Here is a 23,196-nt window from a genome sequence, read left to right on the forward strand (position 1 = left end):
CGGCTGTTACTTTTAACGGCGTGACAGTAACTGACCCCAAGAGGTCCGTTTGTTATTGTAAACGGCAGTTCATATAGCACCCCGAAAATGACAGGGCGAAGAGCAGTGTGCTACGCTGTATAAGAAGTGCCCTCCCAGTCGAGAAGGTACCACCACAATTTACGATGGGCGATGTTGCGAAATCATCCAAAGCGTTGGCCTCACACGGAATATCAATTGTAATGTTAAATAACGGAATAAACACGGAGTACCCGGAGTTGAATATTTAACAAGTGTCCTCAACCTATCGCTAGCCACCCATATTGTACCAGAAGCCTGGAAAGTTGGAAAGTTGGTCTCCCTACTGAAACCTGGAAAGGATGTCAACAGAGGTGAAACGTACATGTCGGTTTTCCTCCTGTCCCCAGTAGCAAAAATTCTAGAGGCAATACTCCTCCCCACGCACAGAGGGGAAACATAGGCCTGAAGTTGCTCAAAACTCAAAATATGAAAATCGTTTTTTTATGAAAAAATTTTGATAAACGACAACCAGACTCTTTTCTACATTTGCTATAACCATCCTCGACTTTGTAAGATTAACCAAGCCAATGCAGCAGTCGATTGAACTTAGCCTTACTGAAAACGAAAAGTAAATTTTCGAAAACTAAGAAATTAGGTGAACATTAAAATTACATTATTTTCGCGAACATTTAAAATTTTCAGATTGATTTTACATCTTTGCTCTTTAATAATGGTGATACATATCCTCTTTATGAAAATTTTGTATGATAAATTTTAAGATTACTACAATTTCAATAGTGAAAAAGTCTATTTCCCCGTCGTTTCCCGACCATTGTTTCTTATAATGTTTTATGCGCTTGAGTCTCAAATATCAGATTCAATCATAAAAAATTGCGCATATTTGCGCCATTCCGGAAAAATCTAATTTTTCTAAACTAAAATATGAAATATTTTTATATGGAATTGCAAGGTTTACTCACACTAAATTTCGCTCCGCCTTATAACCGGGGCTCTTATTTATCAGACTAAACCAACACCTATCAAATATGTTTGCATTATTCAGAAACATTCACGGCTTTTCTCATGTGAATTGAGAAAAATTAAATTTAAGTAAGTTTCAAAAAATAAAATTTGGAATGAAATATATGTATATGGGACTATATATACATCTGTACCGATTTGTTTGAAAATTGGCTCAATGTTTTTTAAGGCTAGTTCAGGTTGCATGTGTCAAATTTCAGTGATTTTGGTGCATTTTTATCTCACATCAGATGCGAATATATATGGAAGCTGCATCCAAATCTGGACCGATGTTCATTATTTTCTATAGGATTAATCCTTGTACAGAAGATATGCTTTGTGCAAAATTTTATATCAATCGGACTATAAATGAGCTTTCTAGTTCTTTTGATCAACTTTTAACACAAATTTCCCCTCTGTGCCACGATGAGAAGCAGTATTCCAGTTGCCCAACAACAATATGGATTCCGGAAAATGCATAGTACTACAACAGCATTACCCGCCATATCCACACATATCAGCAAAGGACTGAACCAGAATAGGCCGTGCGACCGAACAGTGTTGGTGGCACTTGACTGACCAACTTGAATCGCGATTTATTTAAAAAGCGGTCCGGCGAATTTTTTGGTTTTTTGATTTTTCTCATCTATGAACGTTGTAGTTTCAGAATCCGCAGAAACTTCCCAGCTGTAAGGTCTCTAACGTATAACTAGAATTTTTTATTCAATAATGAAATGCTCAGGATATGTAATCCACATTTACTTTTATCAACATAAGCACCGTTAAACATGTTGATGATGTCGTGTCTGAAACTTGAACTATCTGTCTTTCTACAAGGCTGGCATGCTAATCATTCTACAACAGGGCCACGCATAAATTGTAAATCGTCAATGTGTTTTTTTTACAAATTTCCTGTAATAGACCCAATTATTACAACAACACCCAATAGATTATGAACAATATTAAACACTTTTTTCTATAAAAAAAATACCGTTTTCATATCACCTCCACTGCATTTACAACAAACACCTAATTTATAACTCAAACTTGTCTTCTTCATGTGCAAAACTATTAAAGTTCCCTACTAATAGTCGGTAACTATAGTTATGGCCATAATACATCATTGTTATAGACTGGAAATTATGACAGTTTGCTCGTGAGAGAAGAGAAACACACTAAGAATACAACAGCAAACTTCTGTCAATTTGAATGAATTGTAGCAAAAAGTATTATAAACTTTACTAAGCGAGCAGCACACTCAGGACCCACACACACACATATGTTCATGCACCACAACATTTAATGACCACTTTTTCATCCATAAGATTTTCATTTTTATTGACGAGTAAATAACACTAAATTGTAGGTAAATAGCTGCTGCCGGCTTCATCTTTTTTGCTACTCTTGTCATTATTATATCTGTTTAATTGGCTGTAAACTTTTTTATGGTCATGTCCAGTAACGGTTTGTGAAAAAATTATCATTTTGTCGTCATCATAGCGAGAGTAATTGTTAAAGATCTATTAAGTGTTTTTAAAGTATTGATTTAAATTTGTTTACGTTTTTTAAATCATGTGTACACAAATTTAAGCATTTACAATAAATCATGTGCAGAGGAAATAAAGAAAATTATTTCATCGAGAAAATTTAATAAAAAATCTTTTCGCCTCGTTAATATGCATCATAGTCTAAGAACATAATACGATATCTTAAAAACCTGAAAATAGATATTGTTGTTTCAACAATATATTTTGTGCCATTATGATGCCTGACACAAAATAAATAGTTGAAACAGTAATATAAATTTTCGGAGTTTTTATTGATCTAACAATATCTCTTCTCTGCGTGCATATTACTGCGCAGATTTTTTTACATGGAACATGAACTCCAGACCTTTCCATTGATGTCAATTGTGTTGATGCATGTGTTAAGATAATAGAGCTATAACCTCTTAGCAGTAAAAATGAAATTAAGTTCCACCATAAATTATATTGAAACCACATTTCAGCACTTTCGGTGGTGAGTCTGAAAGTTTACAAGTAAATAATAGGTAACGTCGGGCCGGCCGAATTTTTATACCTTCCACCATAAAATATTCTGAACTTATATATGGTATTATTATTTTTCATTCTATTACGAAAGTACTGATGCCCTTAATTTTAGGGGGAGATGTTTTTGAATACTGGAAACCTCAAACACTTAATTTTAGATAATTCGGTCATTTAAAAACTTGAAAATGGGGATACCGTTTTATAGGAGCTGTACCACAACGAAGACATACATATGTATGTCTACAATTGTTCATGGAGAAGTTTTTAACCACTGGGAACCACAAAAACAATATGGCATGGGAAACTTAAAACAGCTTGAAATCGGTGGAGATATGGGGTTATTCAAATGCGTGGATCTATGTCCACTATTTGTGGTTTTTGAGCACTTGGAACCCTATGGAGCTAAAAACGTGAAATTACCTTAAATTGGGCGGTACCGTTATATGGGGGCTATACCAAAACATGGACCTGAAAATGTGGTTAAATACGTCAACATACCTAAAAGCGGGCGGTACCGTTATATGGGGCTATTCCAAAACATGGACCTTTTTGGTAGATAAGTTTCGTGGCCACAAGGAACCCTTAGTACCAAATTATAGCTAATGCGCTCTGAAAATTGGACGAAAAACGCTAAAGTACCTCAATTCGGGCGGTACCGTTATATTGGGGCTATACCAAAACATGGATCGATATAGCCCATCATCGAACTTGACCTGCCTGGACGAAATCCGTTTCAAACAATTTGGAGTCGATTTAACCGTCCGTCGGTCTGCCCATCGGTCTATCTGGCTGAAGGGCACGATAACCATCGAACGAATCAACTGATCTAGTTATATATTGTTCATACTTCGATCTAGTTCGAATAGTCCACTCCTTCGGTTGGCGATTTCATTCTTTCTGAGATGATGATCCCAACTAAAAGGGCTGATGAACATGATTAATTACGAATTGAGTATACAATTGAGCCGAGACTTTGCTCATAGAAAACTTTCTTCTAAAGATACATCAAGTTCTAAGAAGATCAATATCGGACAAACCTTTAGGCACATCTATCATAAAAGTTAAAAATTTTGCTTAAGTGAAGTTTAGGGGCTGTTTATGGTGACCAATTAAAATGACTGTTAATCGAAAGGAATGTCTCCCAATACTCGATTCTGTTCCCAGACATGGCCTTCCCATTCATTCATGTACCTCCTCCTCACAAGCTCAACACATTTTCTTATTATGGAGGGTATAATTAAATTTGTCATTCCGTTTGTAACACATCGAATATAACCATGTCCGTCGGTCCGTCCGTCGTTCCGCCTGTTGAAATCAAGATACAGCTAGCAATTTTTAAGATAGACCTTTGTATTTTTTTGTATAGAAGTTTCTATTACTCCTAGGATGTTTGATATTGCAAATGGGCTATATCGGTCCGCGTTTTGATATAGCCCCCATAGAACGGCACCTCTCGATTTTCGGTATTTTTAAGGTTTTAGCCTCATTACCACATCGAAATAGTTGATATTTGGTACTTAGTCTTCGTTGGGGGTACAAAACTTTCCCCCAGAAATTTGTTGGTATAGGTCCACGCCTTCATATAGCTCCCATAGAACGGTAACTCCCGATTTTCGGTATTTTGAAGGTTGTGGTCTCAATATTCCTCCGAAATGGCTAACATTTGGTATTTAGTTTTCGTTGTGGATATTCAACTTTCCCCCATAATTTTGTTGGTATAGGTCCACGCCTTCATATAGCCCCCATAGAACGGTACCTCCCGATTTTCGGTATTTTGAAGGTTGAGGTCTCAATATTCCTCCGAAGTGACTAAAATTTAGTATTTAGTTTTCGTTGGGCGTATTCAACTTTCCCCTCTAATTTTGTCGGTATAGGTCCACGCCTTTATATATTTGATGTTAAGTCATCATTTGGGGTATAAAACTTCCCACATGAAATTTGTGGGTATAGGTCCACTCCTTTAAATAGCCCACATAGAACGGTACTTCCAGAATTTCGGTATTTTGAAGGTTGTTGCGTCAATATTCCACCGAATTGACTGAAATTTGGTGTTTAGTCTTCATTTGGGGTATAATACTTTCCATATGGAATTTTTCGGTATAGGTCCTTGCCTTTATATAGCCCCCATAGAACGGAACCTCCCGATTTTCGTAATTCTAAAGGGTGTGGCGTCAATATCCCACCGAAATGATAGATTTTTGTTATTTCGTCTTCCAGGGGGTTATAAAGTATTCCTGAAAAGAATTATTAGTATATGTCCACGTCTTTCTTTAACCCCCATAGAAGCATACCTCTTAATTTTTGGTATTTTTTAGGTTTTAGCCACATTATCTTACCGAAATATCGGAAATTTGGTAATTAGTCTTCTTTGAGTCTAAAAACTTTCCGCAGGAACTAATTGTTCTATTTTACTTCAATATACATAACTCCTGGTGGAGGGTATAACAAGTTCGACCGGGCCGTTCTTACTTGTTTTTCAAAAAAATAGTTATGGATGAAAAATGTAAAATTTTAACAAGTTTTGGTATATATATTAAGTCGCAAGCGCAACTTTACATATGTGCAAATTTGACGAAATTTCGAACACTGGTTCTTATCTTAAATTTCAGTGGCTACATCAAAACGTGGAAATGTAGTGACAAATTGGAGGAAAAAGTTATTAGAGATCCATAGAAAACTAAATACTAAATTTCAGACATTCCTGTAGGATAGTACGAGTAAAATCTTGAAAACACCTAAAATCGTGAGGTAACGTTATACTGAGGCTATATAAAACATGGACCAATGCTGACAAATTCCTAGAGGAAAGTTTAGTAGCCCCAAAGAATACTAAATACATATGTATTAAGTTACAACCATTTCTGTAAGATAATACAGTTAAATCCCTAATAAACCCCGAAAATCGGGCGGTACCGTTCTGAGGAGGGTAATCCTAAACGTGGACCAGTACTGACGCATTTCCAGGGAAAATTTTTATAGGTCTAAAAAAGACTCACTCACTAAAAAGATCTAAAAAAGACCCACTCTTCAACCATTTTTTCATTCAAAAATGCTAAAATAAATCAATAAAACTGCAAATAAATCAAACTTTTTTTACTTCTACACATATAGGGTAAGCGCCATTGTTCGAAATATCGAACACCATTTTCGGGGAAAACGAAAAATCGGAAATTTTTTGAGTAGCTTTTTGACATCAGCGGGTACTAATTACCCTAAAAAAGTATATTTTTTTTTCTAAAAAAAAAATAAAATAAAAAATTTTTCTAGGGACAAAATGGGTTAATTGTAAAAAAGGAACAAATAATAAATAATAGCTTTATTCTTGTATTTATGGGGTTCTGAGGTCGATGCAATCTTTAACAATCCCAAAATTGTTAAAATTAACTTCCACAGTTGGTCCGAGTTCTACAGCCACATTGCGGATGGATGCCATCGACTTCATCTTATCTCCTTTTGCTGCCAGACCCATTTTAGAACATTCTCTGATCAATTTTTAAAATGTGCCGTTTCGTCGTTTACTGGTCGGCCCGTGATGTCAATGTCGTCGGTATAAGCAAGTAACATGTAGCTATTTGTGTATATTGTGTCAGATTTTCATAGTTTTATATTCACTTTTTTACTCGAACAAAATAACTTGACTTGGTATTCTGAAGTCATATATTTTTACTATAATTCATTTTCTATTTTGATTTTCAAAATAGTTAGGCTTAATCCCATAGTCATTGTTGTAATATCTTATTCAAATAACTGCAATTTATTAGCGGGAAAAATTGGCAATGTTTACGAAGGGGTAAGGCAGGGAAGACTATAGTTTCAGCCCTCGCCACAGATCTTCATCAAGTCCCTTGTTTCTTGTTTTTCAAGGGAACTGATGAAGATCTGTGGCGAGATCTGAAACTATAGTCTTCCCTGCCTTAGCCCTTGGTAAATATTGCCAATTTTTCCCACTAATAAATTAAAGTTATTTTAATAATATATTAGAACAACGACTATGGGATTAAGCCTGACTATTTTCAAAAGCAAAATAGAAGTCGTCATCCACAATAAAAAAAACGCCAACCCCCATAATTTATTTTCCTTATAATTCATAGTTTATTGAACTTAAATCAGTGAGCATCCAAACAATCAACGAAGGGAAACACAAAAACCCAAATTTATAACAAATTCATAGGGCAAATTAATCAATGCGACGAGATTTGTCATACTGGGGCTAGCCCCAAACGTGGACCTACATAAACAGTTTTTAATAAAAATGTCTTCTAATATCTGAAAACACACTACGGAGTCCGAGTTGTAAAATAAACCCAGTCGGAGTTTGAAGAGTTACAAACGGAATGACAAACTTAATATATCCTCAATTACATGGTGGAAAATAAATATGAAAAGTGAGTTATATGTATCGTTATATTAAATTTTACAGAACCTTTGTAAATACATCCCGTCTGATACCAGCTTAACCACACACATACCGTCATGCATCATCAGAAGATAATAGAAGCTTCAGCTGTTTTTATTTACCAAATTCATGCTGTTGATAGCTTATAAAGATACAATCTCAGATTTAATATAAAATAGATACCAGGAAATTAAAAAGTATTTATATGAATTACATTGAAGTTTAAAATATCTTAAGTTCCTATCTCAGGAAAAAACAAAACATAATGATCTCCATTCTGACCAAGAACGAAATATATTTTACCTGGTACATTTCTTATTATCAATACTTACGTACATATATAAAATATCACATATACATTCCTGCAAACGATACACAAAATAAAATTAACTGTGGAGAAATCTCACCAAAATCCAATTAAATTTCAATGTCTGTCAAAAATAAATTTATGGCCATGTCTTTGGGCTAACGAAAATAAATAAACTTAAGAAACAGACGACCAACAATACAAAAACAACAACAGCCAAATAATTTTAATGGATTTCTACAATTGTATCCACCATCGATACCAAACCATTCGTCGTAGTAGCCCACCATCATCATTTTCATTCTCGTATCGCATTCAATCTAAGTGTGGCCATACAAAGTATTTTTGTCATTGTCCCATAAAGAAAGGCGGACAATCAACAACGACAATGGCGTTGCCTGTGAAGATGGCGACTCAGCATTCCAATCATTTCTTTTGCCATACCACCCATAATAACTGTGGTCCTGAACTTTTGTCGTATTTTTATTGCCACCATCAGCATCATCAGGCATTCGTTGTCGTCTTATATTTCACTTACATTAATTTTTGTTTTTGTTATTGACACATGGTCTCTTTGTCCGTTTCTAGACATTTAATATTACGATTGCTTTGAATTTGAAAATTCCATTCGAGTCGTTGTTTTTTCTTTTATTTTTTTCGATAACTCACAAAAGATATCCATTTCCAAGATGTCATTCTATGCAGACATATTTTCTTTGAAATTGAACGATATGGAACATTACATTTGGGAAAACAAAATGACGATTTGTTCGTCTCAAGTGTAATTTGATATGCTTCAGTTATTATGTACCATATGTGCATTCTCATAGATATGTACACATTTATATACATTTGAATATATAAACGCTGTGCTGTATTCATTTTCTGGATATGGCCATTCCTATTATTTGTTCCATTTAATCCTCTTAAAATAACATAGTGAGATTTAATTTATGTTAATCTATTGCTATTCTTAATTGCTTTTATACCCATTTGGCCCATTTGGTTTAATTGGCTCCATTGCCATAAAATGTGGTCGAAAATATTATGGAAAACAAAGTTTGGATTTAAGTTGCTTTGCGTTTACTTGCTTTTTATACAGAATATTTTCGACATTTCTGTTTTTTTTTTTTTTTCAACAATTTCAAACTGTTTTGTCTGTTTTGTCTTGCGAGCATTAATTTTTGGTTTTTGGTCTCTTTAAATAGCGACTTCAAATTTATATTGAGATCAGTAGGCCTATTCTGTAACTTTTATCGATTGAAAAGTTGTTAAAATTTCTTTTGTTTTTGTAACAACTCATGGTAGAATAATAAAGGTAATTTCATGCTAACAGCTGAGTAAATTTTTTTTCAAAATTTGAATTTGAAGTACGTTCATTGCATGGTACAATAATACAGGTAGCATTATCATGCCAGCTGATGGTAACATAATGTGTCAATTGCATCGAATTGATGTCAAATTTTGACATCTTATGTTGCCAACAATTGCCGACGCGGCTACCTGTGTGTTTGTACCATGGTTCATTGTCAAAGGGTATTTGACAAAGCATACTGAATATGTATGTGTGCACATGTATACCTACATACACAAATGTCAGTAAACATTTAATTTCCAATTGATTTTTAAATTAAAATTAAACAAAAAGAAATTCTAAAATATGGATTCAAAAAAGAAATATAAACAACCCTCCGCTGTTCCCGCTGTTAGTGACTCTAAGATCAACCTTTGCAAGGATCCCCTGTTATGATTCGGAGAAACCGTTTTGTTATCCCAAGTGAACTATTTGGCGAAGCCACTTATAAGAACTCCCTTTTACGGAAATGAAGTCGTCTCAATCCGTGTCGATTGCGTGACATTCCGGTATGCACAAATGTGCAATCTCCACGAGCTTTACGACTGTTCCATTATTGTCATCAAGGACTTCGATGAAGAAACCCCATATTTGGATGTCGTCAAGGATCACTTAAGACAAAGCTGCCACCCAAGACTCCCAAAAAACCAATCCCAATAAAAGTGGCTAAGCCATTAATAAAATAGATATAAAAAGTTAAGAAGTGAAGATGTTTTTATTAAAAAATGGTTGTGCTAGTTATGGAGAATGCTGTTGTTTTAAAAAGATGTCTGCAACCATTCGTTTTCCTCGTAGATTCAATACTGAATCAGCTACATATCTTGGGACCAGCCAGTTAAAAAAATGTATATCTATGTTCCTTCTATTGGATGTTGTAGCAGTACATATATGTCTGTAAATTCATTATTCTGCTTTGGAATGTGGCTGCTTCGATGGGTTGTAGCCACAAAGGTACTGGAGTTAGTTGAGTAGATTTGGCAGGGCAGTTGAAAAGGTGCAGATGTTTTGCAAGGTGTCATCGATCCTTGCCCTATAGGAATTCATATAGTTTGTGCCAAACTACTCCGGTTTGTCACTGCTGTCGCTCCTCAGTTGCGAAAGATATGAGATGTTCTCCGAGGACCGCATTCATACGATAGTTGTTAATGGCATCAGCGTCCGCTTCGCGGACCACACTGACGCTACATAGCTTACTACAAGGGTTCTTTATACTGCCGACAAGGACTTGAAGACCATGTTTCTACATCTAAGCATGTGGCAGATAGCTGCGGCATGCACGGACGTCATCAACATGCTGCCGAATGTGACCCATAGCATTTACGGGTCGGAATTCAACTACAACCGACCATGACTATTAACTCTGCTTTCACCTCTGCCGTCCATGTGGCCGTAGATTTAGTAGGGGATATTTGCATATTTCTCGTATAGAAAAAGGAGGTAAGATCAGTTGCATGTTTGTACACAAAGGCAATTGTTTCCACTACAGCTGTTGTTACGGTGTTAAATTGTTCGCTAATTGTATTGACAATTAAGAATTCTTGCGTCTTCATTTGCTGTTGTTCTGGTGTTGCTAGTCCCGGACCACTATTCAGCAATCAAGCAGTACGTTGCAGACGAGAGAGGTACTGGCAGAAAAATTTGCTACATGTAATACATATTGATAATGTGAAAAACCAAAGAAACAACAAATTTTCCTGTAAAAATAACAAGATATTCTCGTAACAGATAAATCTGCAGCAAGGGATGCAGACTTTCCAATGTTAAGAAAGGCCTCAAACAAATACTTACATATTGATTTCCGCCAATTTCTTCTTCATTTTTAAAGTTTTCAGTTTCCTTTTTGATTTTTTCAAAAATGTGTAACTTCCAGAAAATAAACTAAATATTTTTTGTTGTTATTAAATGTCATATTGTTTTATTGTTGTTCTGTATTTGACACGCTCCCGTTCAGACATACAGCGTTGTATTTACCTAAATTTGACAGATGCGACTACCTTTTATCATTCTACCATGTAACAACTACAAAACAAACAAATGAAATTGTTGTAAAATAAACAATGAGTAAAGTTGTTAAAAAGTTACTGAATAGGGGGGCAGTAGTGGAATTCTGCAACACATTTTTTGAGTTACCGACAAATGTCGGTAAAATTAAAACGCAAAATTATGAATGAAAATGTCAATAAAAGTTGACAACACTGCTGCTATCGGTAGGACTTAGCGACGGCTTTATTTTGGTTGTTAACTTACCGAAAAATTTCGTTAATTACCGAAATTATAAGAATTTTAATTTTACCGATTTTTGTCGGTACGTCAAAAAATGAGTTACAGAATTCCACTACTGTATAGTTTAATAATGAAATCGAATCAAACATGGATCGTTAAATATATGTATGTATGTACAGAAGTGCGGCACAAAAAATAACATTTCTATTTTTTGAAACACCTACCCCTTAAATTTTTTCCATTTGATGCAAAAACCTTATATATGACCCAATTTTCACAAATTGTTTTAGGATTCGTTTTAAGCCACAACAATTAACTGGTAAAACTTTTTCGTCGATTGCAAAACAATTGTGGCCTGTGGAGCGATTTCCTGAAAATTTGCCTTTGGCCCCCTTACAAAGCACTAAGGTAATAAATATTGGTCAGGGGTACGGGTTATCGTTAACCGATTATCATGAATTTTTGTAGAAATCGATTTTTAGCCACAATAATGAACTGGTAAAGTTTTTTCATCGATTTTATCATAATTGCGGCCTTAAGAGAATTTTTGTGAAAATCCATCTTTGGCCCCATACAAATTACTATGGAAACAAAAATCTGTCTGGTGGCACGGGTTAACATTAACCGATCGCCATAAAATTTCATATATAAGGTTTTTAAATCAAAAGGGACAAATTTAGGGGGTAGGCATTTCAAAAAAATGTTTGTAAAATTTTCGGGCCGCCCTAATGTACAGTGTTGTCTCGATAATTCAGACACTCGTAAATCCGGACAACGCGGTAATCCGTGCACTAAAATTGTTCGGAATTATCGAGATTTTCTACTCGATAACCCGGACGTCACTATTCTTTACACTTGGAGCCTTTTTTTAGTTCTATATTTCATTTAGGTGTAATTATTTATTTTTGGTACTATTCGGTAATCCGGACAATTCGAAAATTCGGACATCGCCGAATCATGTGGCTATCTTCGGATAACTTCCTCACAAAAGTTAAACTTTTCGCTTAAGTGCCGTTTAAGGGTGGTTGACGTAGGGGATGAAAGATAAAAGGAACGGTCCTGACCGGCTTTAACATGGCAAAGCCCATGATTTATCTTGGTCCCTCCTTCATCTCAAATGGACACTGACCTCCCCGTGGTGTCACCTGGGGAACTGCCTTTAACACCCCTTAAAAGTAGTGAGCTAAAATGTGCCGCACGTTCACCCATAAGAACCTTAAAAACTTGGGTTTGGGCGTCGGGTCAAACGAAAGAAAAGAAAAACAAACCCTTATAATGTTGACGACCCCCGCAAACGTTTTAAGGACGATGATCTGCGAATCTGTACCTGGAATGTTCGCACTCTTTATAGAGAAGGTGCAGTTTACGCATTGGTAGAGGTACTTGGGAAGTACACGTCGACATTAGTTCCATACAGGAATTACAATGGATGGGGAAAGGCGTCACAACAACACCTAAAGGTGAGCATATGTTTGGTTGCGGATTTGCAGTTGGTCGGAGTTTAAAACATCTAGTCTCAGCTAAAGGTGACGCACTGTATTATAGCTGCCTTGACACAAAGCATGAGTTTGGTTGCGGATTTGTAGTTGGTCGGAGTTTGAAACATCTAGTCTCAAGCTTCACCCTAGTGAATGAAAGACTTGCTACAATACGGATAAATGGAAAATTCTTCAACATTAGCTTTATCTGCGCTCATGCTCCAACCGGAGACAAAGACGAACAGACCAAAGATATATTCTACGAGCGCTTAGAAGAAACATATGACCGTTGTCCTGCCCATGACTTTAAAATTATTCTAGGCGATTTTAATGCCAAAATTTGAAAGGAGAATATCTTTGGCCCTACAGTCGGGGAATTCAGTCTCCATAGTAAAATATGGAACAATGGAATGAGGATGATAGGCTTCGCAGCAACAAAAAACATGGTAGTTAGCAGTACCAGATTTTAGCATCCGATATTCATAAGGGCACCTGGCTGTATCCACATCAAAGAACAAGAAATAAAATTGATCACGTTGTGATAGGTGGAAGACATTCATCGAGCGTGTTGGATGTACGATCGTTCCGAGGAGACAACATAGTCTCGGACCACCACCTTGATGCAGCAAAGGTGTGTACCAGATTAAACGTAGCAACGTAAGGTTCGAACAGACACAACTCGGAAATTGGACATCGGTAAGCTGCAATCACAACAGATAGCCACAGTATATTCCACTCAACTGGCCCAATTGCTTAATCAAAGCACTCTTCGTCCCGATAACATATCAGCACAATTGCCCACTCCATGCAAACAGTCGCAAAATCCATACTTGAATTCCAGAGACCTCCACCAAGGAACCCATGGTATGACCAGCGAGTGTCGTGCTGCTACTGAATTGAAAATGCGGCATATAGGGCTACTCTACAATCAGCTGCACGCGTGGCGCACGAGATAGGTATCGGGAGAAAAGGAGAGAGGAGAAACGTCTTTTCCGCTGGAAAAAGAGAGATGGAAAAGCGGGAGTGTGAAAAAATCTAGATGTACAGGAGCCAAAATGAAGTCCGTAAATTCTACCAAAGAGTGAAACATCAAACTGATGGCCTTGGTATAGGCACATCCTCCTGTAGGGACCAGCAAGGTAATTTGGTAACTGATACAGATAGTGTGCTATGGTTATGGAAAGAGCCCTTTTCCAACCAATAGTACTGAAGACGACGAAGATACCCCAGATCCAATCCCAGAAGATGGTATTGAATGTATACCACCCGGCCAAGATGAGGTAAATACAGCAATAAACTGGCTGAAGAATAATAAGGCATCAGTAGCCGATGGCCTACCAGCGGAGCTGTTTAAAATCGGCGGCGACACGCACAGAAAGAAAAAACAGTTTTATCAAAACTTGTATCTTGTAACTACCTAAAATGTAACTGACTCTTTGAAAGACGATGAAGTTAAAGTTATTGTATTTTCAATAAATAACTAAGTGAACAAAAACAAGTCTTCAAAAAACTGAAATTGTTTGGGAACGTGTTTGATAAACACGTTTGTAAATATGATAATTCGTTTATAGGCAAAAACTCAATCAAAATTTAATTGAATATTAGAAGTTGTTTATCAAATCGTTATCAATTTTTTTCTGTGCGCTGATAAGGTGTATGAATCAGCTAGTTAGCACCATCTGGCAGGAAGAGTGCGTACCCGACGACGAAAACCTGGGCATTCTGTATCCCGTCCACAAGAAAGGAGATAAGACTGTACTCGTATGCTCTAACTATAGTCTTCTTCCTATTGCCTACAAGATAGTGTCAGGGATATTGTGCGAACGACTAAAGCCTATGGTCAACGAAATAATTGGACCATACCAATGCGGCTTTAGACTTGGCAAGTCCAGCATTGGCCAGATATTTATTTATATTTATGACCAAGAGATGCAGATCGACACCTACAACCTTTTTGTCGATTCCAAGTCATGTCTGAATTTGGTATCCCCGCAAAGCTCATACGGCTTTGTAAAATGACTTTAACTGACACTCAATCCTCATTTAAAATAGTAAGGAACCTCTCCCAACAGTTTCAAAAGAGGTTTCATACAAGGAGACAGCCTTTCGGGTATTCTCTTCAACATACTGCTGGAAAAGGTCATACGTGAGGCAAACGTTAAAAGAAATGGCACAATCTACACCAATAGCCACATGTTACTTGCTTATGCTGATGATATAGACATTAAAGGAAGATCGAAGAAGAATCCGCTAAAGTGGGTCTGGCGGTAAACGGCGAGAAACCCAAGTTTATGGTGTCGGACTCGGACTAACTGTTAAAGTTGGCTCCTATAATTTTAAGGTAGAAAAATACTTCGTCTACCTAGGCACCGCCGTAAACACAACAAACAACATCAGTTATGAAACAAGAAGAAAATGCTACTTTGGCTTAAGTAAGCAGTTTAAAAGCCACATCTCGTCAAACAAAAGTAACACTTTACAAAACACTGATACTACCAGTGTTTAAGAGAAAAATTCTTCGAAATATCTACGGACCAATCTGCGTTGATGGTGAATATCGACGTCATATGAACCACGAGCTGTATCTGCTATACAACGACATCAGTATAGATAAACGTGATACAACGATTGCGTTGGCTAAACCATATCATAAGAATGAACGATGATGAACCCCCTAAAAAGGCGCATAAATACGGGCCACATGGCGGTACAAGCAGAACTGGCAGGCCAAGGAATCGATAGAGCAAACAAGTGGAAGAAGAGATGAAAATGCGAGGTATACCAAAGAGCGAAGCAACAAATAGAGATAATTGGAGGATAAGCCAAAACTCATAACTTCAAAGGCAGCGCAAAAAAGCGTTTGTCGTGAAGAAAATACATTTCAGCGGCCAAATATCCGCGTAAATGTATAAAACAGATCTGCTTTACCACCAGTGAAACCAGGTAACGTAATTTGGAGACTATGTGGGTTCGAGTCCTTGGCTTTCCTTTTTCACTTGCAAATAATTTCCGATCATCAAGCTTAACTCTAAACGAGAAAATTAATAAAAAATCATTAAAAATGATCTTCGCCCTAAAAGGCAAAATTTCAAAAAATAAAAAACAGGCTGAGCCCAGCTGGGATTTGAACCCACGTCCTTGAAAACATATCAAAAAATGTTGTCACGGCGTGTTAGCGTTCAAAGCCAAAACTCATAACTTCAAAGGCAGCGCAAAAAAGCGTTTGTCGTGAAGAAAATACAATTCAGCGGCCAAATATCCGCGTAAATGTATAAAACACATTTGCATTTGAAAAACGAAAAGTTCTTGGACAGAGAAGCCACTACATAGTCGATACGTCCGAAGATCTGCTTTACCACCAGTGAAACCAGGTAACGTAATTTAGTGACTATGTGGGTTCGAGTCCTTGGCTTTCTTTTTTCACTTGCAAATAATTTCTGATCATCAAGCTTAACTCTAAACGAGAAAATTAATAATTGGAGATATTTTCTTAGTTCGGCTTGTAGAACAAAGGGTTGCCTAAAGGTCGTTTTGAAAATTTTACCGAAGGTACTTCTGGTGATCCTGTTTTCAGCGATATGTTTTTCGTGGACAAATCCATGCCTCCTTATATAATGGTCATTGGCCAACTAATATTGCTGGTGGGTGCGATAAATAGGATGCACTTTCAAAATGGGCTATGTTGGTCCATTCCTTCAGGTATTTACTCTAGAGTTGGGCATTCCAGTTCCCGGAGCCGATCGATCTTTCTAGTTACTTTTCCCAAAAGGAAGAAGTTCCTTAATATAGTTCCAAATAGTTCCGAGACCGTAATAGTTCAACGAATCTTTCTCTTCCATCGTCCTTTTTGTTTTCATCGTTTGGTGGATTAATTTACATAAAAATAAATTGCAGCGATTGTGATTTACGTTTACACTGTGAAACACTGAAAATGCAAACAACTTCTAGTAAGCATTTTTTGAAAGTATATATTGAGACTACAAAAACCCCACTAGCATTTTGTCCTGACAGGTCCAGTTCGGATTTTATGGCCTCATCCAAACCGGGCTAAAACTACAGTTTTTTGCATTTATCGGGTCTTTATCTCAGAAACGATTAGGAATTTGGCCACGCTGTCTTTGGCAATATTGTAGCCAATTTTACATAATTTCTGAAATTCTGGTCAGTATCAGATAAACTATTGGGAGTTGAACCAAGTAACCTTTTGCAAAAATATTCCAAATAAATTTCTCAGCAATTCTTAAGAACATTCTGAAACTCTAAAATGCTTACTTCATGTTGTTTCAGCGGTATTTTGCATCATATCTTTTACAATACGTATTTCAAACACAGTTCACATCAACAGTTTCGGATTTCATCACATTAAATTGTCGTTGAGAAATATACTGAAAACAACGTTACAACAATGACATGTTCTGAAGAGTTATGTTTTACATTTCAGCAAATATTTCTCCGAAAGAAAACATTAAGAAAAAATTAACGGCTTTGGAGATATGGTGCGAAATGTACACAAATTATGGAAATTTTCGGTATTTTATAAAATTTGAAGCAATACATGTTGTTTTTCGAGTTGACTATTTCTCCAAATATGTTGTTCTTGTCCTTATCTACAAATTTGCCTCAGAGGTCGGATGAAGATTCGCATTGGTTTCAGAGATATAACCCCGAATAGCTTTAAAAAGTCAATATTTAACCATGTTTAGATGGGACCATAAAATCTAAACTGGATCTGACACAGCAAAACCCAACTAGGCTTTTTGTCGTTTGGGTCTCTACTTTCAAAAAATCCTCAGTTCAAATTGTTTGCACAAGATTACCTTAAAAATGTTGCACAGTGTTATTTAACAATGTGAAAGCATATGAATATTGAACGAAACGAACAAAAAAGATCGGAGTGTGGAATTGAAGGAATTAGAATGAAAAGAACTATATGAACTTAAGGAACTATATTAATGCAAGAGCGGGAATAGTTCCTTGGAACTAGTTCGTTCCGGCACCACACAACTCTAATGATCAGTATAATCCACGTTGAATACCAATAGTTCTATTGACCTAAATGCTTGAAACTTCAAACCGCTCGGAAGCTAAGCTAAAGCAACATTCACCGACGGACACACATTCCTAAATCCACGTAGAATCTGATGCTGATCACAAATATATACATTGTTGGTTCGCAAAAGATTATCTCATGGAGTTCGTCATTCCAACTTAATATCCGTAATAAAATGGTTTATGACATAATAGTTTAAAGTAACGTAAAAATTGTAGTTATTTAAATTCCATTTGTCAGCAACATAAGTTTAGCATTCAACTTCCTTAAACATAACATTATAAAAAAATTGACATTTCAATTTAACGCTTTCCCATTTAAACTGATTTTATTCCAACAATAAATCTTATTTCATGCCAAACTGTGTGCATTGTTAACCAAAATCCAAGCAATTACTTGCAACTATCAAAAATACAACAAAATTGCTACTGAATAATAAAATGTCACTCATTTTTAATTGCAAACGTAGACAATGTGAAGAAATAAAATGCTTAGTAGCATGCGAATTTTGCTACCATTTCCTTTTAATCTAAAGCCAGTAAAAGAAGTTAATAAAATTTAACATAAAACGTAGTTTTTTTTTTAAAGGGGGTGATTTGAAGGAAATATTTTAAGTTTATTTTTTCTACAACAGGCGGGGATTACAATAAAAGTAGAAGAAGAAAAAGTATTTTAAAATATGATACCCCCATTTGTATCTTATACAATGTCTGAGGGTGAAGACCATTTCCCTACTATCTCCGAGGATTGCCATTTTTGTAAATCGTTTGGTAAAGGAATTTTTGTTTTTAATAATATTTGAATTTAATGACTGATATTTTAACGTACTGAATTGAGTGTTATTAAATTAAATTTTTAGTATGCATTTTTCTACAATGCCTCTGCAATTTTCAAATTCAAGCCGTAAATATGTGTTACCTTGTGAAACAAAAAGAACGCAATATTAAAACAAGTATTTTTGATCTTTTTAAACAGACTTATTTAATAACCATAGTATTGCTCTGATCCAGAACCTGTCTACTATTTTTAAAATTTTGAAAAATTTTTTAATAAATTTGTCAAAAATTTACAAATAATAGATTCTTGCAGGTTCTTATGTGCATATATGTAGATGTCTTCTTTCAGCCAGAAATTTGTCGGTATAGATCGACGTTGTGATATAGCAATAATAGAACGGTACCTCCCGAATTTCGGTATTTTGACTGTTAACCACATTGTTTTGCCAAAATTGCTGAAATTTGGTATTTAGTCTTCTTAATAAAAAAAAGGAAACTAATTGTTCCATTTTACTGCAATACAACTCATGGTGGAGGGTATAACAAGTTCGGCCAGGCCGAGCTTAACGCCTTTCTTACTTGTTTTTAATTTTTTTAAAGAACAAATTTCAAATTTTCTTTGAAGATCAAAATAGAGTTTTTAGTAAGATCAACCTGCTATTTTTCTAAAATCCGACTTATTTCCAGCAACGGACCACCATTGGAGTTTTTAGAAAATTAGAAAAAATCATATTCAGCCAACGTTATTTGAATATACACTTTTGAAAATATTTTCAATAAAAGCAACCATTTCCAACAACAAATGCAAAACATGGAACCTATTAATGAAATTCGAAACGCCCATCTGTTCATGTTATTTCAGCTGGTTAATACAAAATTTGCATTAACACTTTTCAAACCACCCAAAATATTACTTGGAAACATTTCAGGGTCTCCTCCATAGATCATCTGTTATCACATCCAATTGACCTTGATATTCCAGGCCCATAAAAATTGTGTAACGATTAGACTTTGTAAAACTCTCACAATGTCCGTTTTCCTAGTTATTTTATTAACTCTTTTTATTATCCCATTAAATGAAATGTGTAATGTAATAATGATGAGTGAGAAAAAAGAAGAAGATCACACTTCACACTTTGCATAGTCTCCTTAATGGTGCAACAAATGTTCTCAAGGTCAGATCAGTTAGTTGAGCAAACACAGGAAATCCTTTCATTCTGATCGTAATGTTGCGTAAGATTTAAGAGTTAAGCAAAGCGAAAAAGCCACACGTTTTTCTCTAAACGAAAATATACAAACACATGCAAACGCACAAGAAGATCATTATTTGTAAAATGTGTTATGCTGCTGGAGATGAAATGTATGGCCAAATTGTTGTTGTAGTTCTTGTTACCATTATGCCACAAAGGCATAAATAGACTATTATGGGAAACAAGGAGAAAAGTTTTATGATAATGTCTGCAATAATCGTAAAATCGTAAATATTCCAAAGAAACCAGCGATGTGCTGCCTCTACCATTCTTAACCTTTGTCCTCGGCACAGGAGGAACTTTTTACAAACAATTACGATTTTCTCACCACAGATGCTATTTGCTTTCGTTTCTTTGGCGGTGAATTTGATCAATTGAAATATTTATAGCTGGTTAACTTCTTTTGTGGGTACCCTAACAGGTTTCAAGTAAATCAATGATCGAAATGACCACACACAAATTTATGAGGGAGGCACAATGACAATTGTAGAGTCGTTATCTAGAAATCAAGCAACTTGTGTAATTTCGATACTGAAATGCCGCAATGTATCCAAAAATATTGACCATATTCATTTTTATAATGTTTGTCGTTCCTTTAGCTGCTGGAAATCATTTAGTGGAGGCAATCAATACTCGTGTGTTTGCCACAAACAAACAGGAAACAGACGGCTTATAATTTTATGCCGATCAAGAACATGAAAAGTATTTTATGAGGTTATTTCGAAGACTTGCTATTTTAATGTCAAACCTTTTTTATTTTCACAGTGTTTCATTTAACTTGCTTTGTTGTCTGTTTAGTTCAAATCTAGTAACTAATTTTTAGCAATCGAACTGAAACTTTGTACACTTTTCAGATTTGGATGACAATACATGAATATGGAACCAAAACCAATATGGGTCCATTTTTCCTATAGCCCCCATATAGCGATACCGCCCGATTTAGTTCAAATCTAGTAACTAATTTTTAATACAGTTGCAGTTGACCAATCGAACTCAAACTTTTCAGATTTGGATGACAATACATGAATATGAAACCAAAACTAATATGGGGCCATTTTTTCTATACCCCCATCTAGCGGTACCACCCCATTTCAGGTGGTTTGAGGATTTTTCTTCATTTTTTGTCCGAATTGGCTGTAATTTGGCATTTGGAGATACTAATTTAAATTTTTTGCTGTATTTTTGTCCGAACTAGATGTAATTTGATATTTGATAATCCCAGCGGATACCACACTTCTGCACTAAAAATTTTCAATAATTTTCATAAGTCCATATAACGGTTCTTTACGATTTTGGGTGTTTTGAGGAGTTAAACACATTTGTTACATTTGTTGAACAAACTACCTGTAATTTCAATTTTGAGCTTCCCAAAGGCCACAAAACTTTTCAAACACATTTTTATAGTCCTCTCGATATTCGGTATCATTACTTAAAATTGTTGAATTCCTCTGCAACTACTAGATCGAAATATCGCTATCCGTTCCAAAGTTACAGGGTTTTGAACAGGAAAATACGATTCTGAACCACTGTAAAAATTCTTAAGTTCTACCAATATTTTATGGTGAACTAAAAAAATTTAAAAAATTAAATTTTGCAGGAGGTATGAAAAACGATAACTTTTTGATATATCGGCGGTTGGGTAAAAGTTAAATGCAACTATTATAAAATTGAGTATATCTGATTCCCTAATAGTTGCATTTAAACTTTTACCCAAACCGCGATATATCAAAAAGTTATCGTTTTTCATACCTCCTGCAAAATTTAATTTTTTAAAGAGTATTTTATGGTGGAACTTAAGAGTTTTTACTTGACTCACGTCGCACAGTGGTTCAAAATCGTATTTTCCTGTCCAAAACCCTGTAACTTTTGAACGGATAGCGATATTTCGATCTAGTAGTTGCAGAGGAATTCAAGGTCAAAGTTAAAATTTTGAGTTATTTTCACATTTTGCATCAAAATGTGTCATATGTTTCAATCTATTAAAAACGGTCGAACACCAATAAACAAACCAAAAAAATACAAAAATTTAAAATTATTTTTGTTTTCTTAATTAAAATTTGTTCGAAAATTAAACAAGTAAGAAAGTATCAGTCGACTTTGCTGACAGAGATATACCCTCAGTCTGTGTATATTGAAACAATTTTTTTTCCCAAAATACGTATGTATTTAGGGGGTTTTAAAAATTTTGGGCGTTTGAACAGACAAAAATGTTGATTAGGATAAAAGATCAAAAGTTTTGCGGAAGAGATACTAAATGGAATGGATCGACATTGACCGTTATGGAAGTGGATATCCAGCCGCAACATATGGTGCCACAGGGGGTTTTTACACTCTTCGGGCTGTTTGCTCAAGAAGTTTGGACTTGCCCCTAAAAAAAACTTTTACCATCGTAAATGAGGCAGCGAATGCAAGTTGCTTCAACAAAAATCAAAGTGATCCGATATCAGGTCTTACCCCTGTTTTTGTAAATAATTTTATTGTTTTCACACGAATTGTCAAATTTTGTCGATCGATTTACTCGCCTTAGCGAAAATGTAGAGCGTTGATTTTTAATTGAGGAATTCTTAACTATATATATATATATAGAACGCGTCCAGGAAAAATTAGGTCAGTATGTCATTTGGGGACTGAGCTATGGATGCCTAAAGTATTACGAATATAGACGAACGAACAAAAATTAGTTACAAAAACAGGGGGTTAAAGTGAACTTATCCGAAATTTTGTGTGGGAGGTACCGGATAGAGTGGACAAATATAGTCCATATTTGAACCTGATCTATATCTGGTAGATATATGGATGTGTAAAGTATAGACCAATTCGGCCACTCCCTTCAAGAGTTACCGTACGAACAATTTTTCCGAACATTTTTGAACTTTTGTGGGGGAGGTACCCGAAGGAGTGGACCTATTGAGACCATATTGGAACCTCATATTACTCTGGTAGAAAGTTTTCACTATACAAAGTATGGACCAAATCGGTCACTCCCTTCAAGAGTTATCGTGCGCTCCAGCCAGCAGGACGGACAGACAGACGGACGGACATGGCTAGTCGATCGAGTCGATCTTAAACACATTTCGTCCAAACATACTTGGGGTCTAAAATCATTATTTCGATGAGGCACATTTTCATCGTATCAAAGTGCATATACCCTCCTTAGCCTAAAGGCTGAGGGTATAAAAAAGCTTCGTCGGGCGGAACGGGTAGAGAGTAGAGTATATGGGCTGAAAGAGGACACTTTCAATTACATTGTCGTCAAAATTTTTCCCTAATTGTTAACAATCGGTGATGACA

This window comes from Musca autumnalis, unplaced genomic scaffold (assembly GCF_047663935.1).
Source record: "Musca autumnalis isolate F117 unplaced genomic scaffold, ASM4766393v1 scaffold_1, whole genome shotgun sequence".
Taxonomy (NCBI): Eukaryota; Metazoa; Arthropoda; class Insecta; order Diptera; family Muscidae; genus Musca; species Musca autumnalis.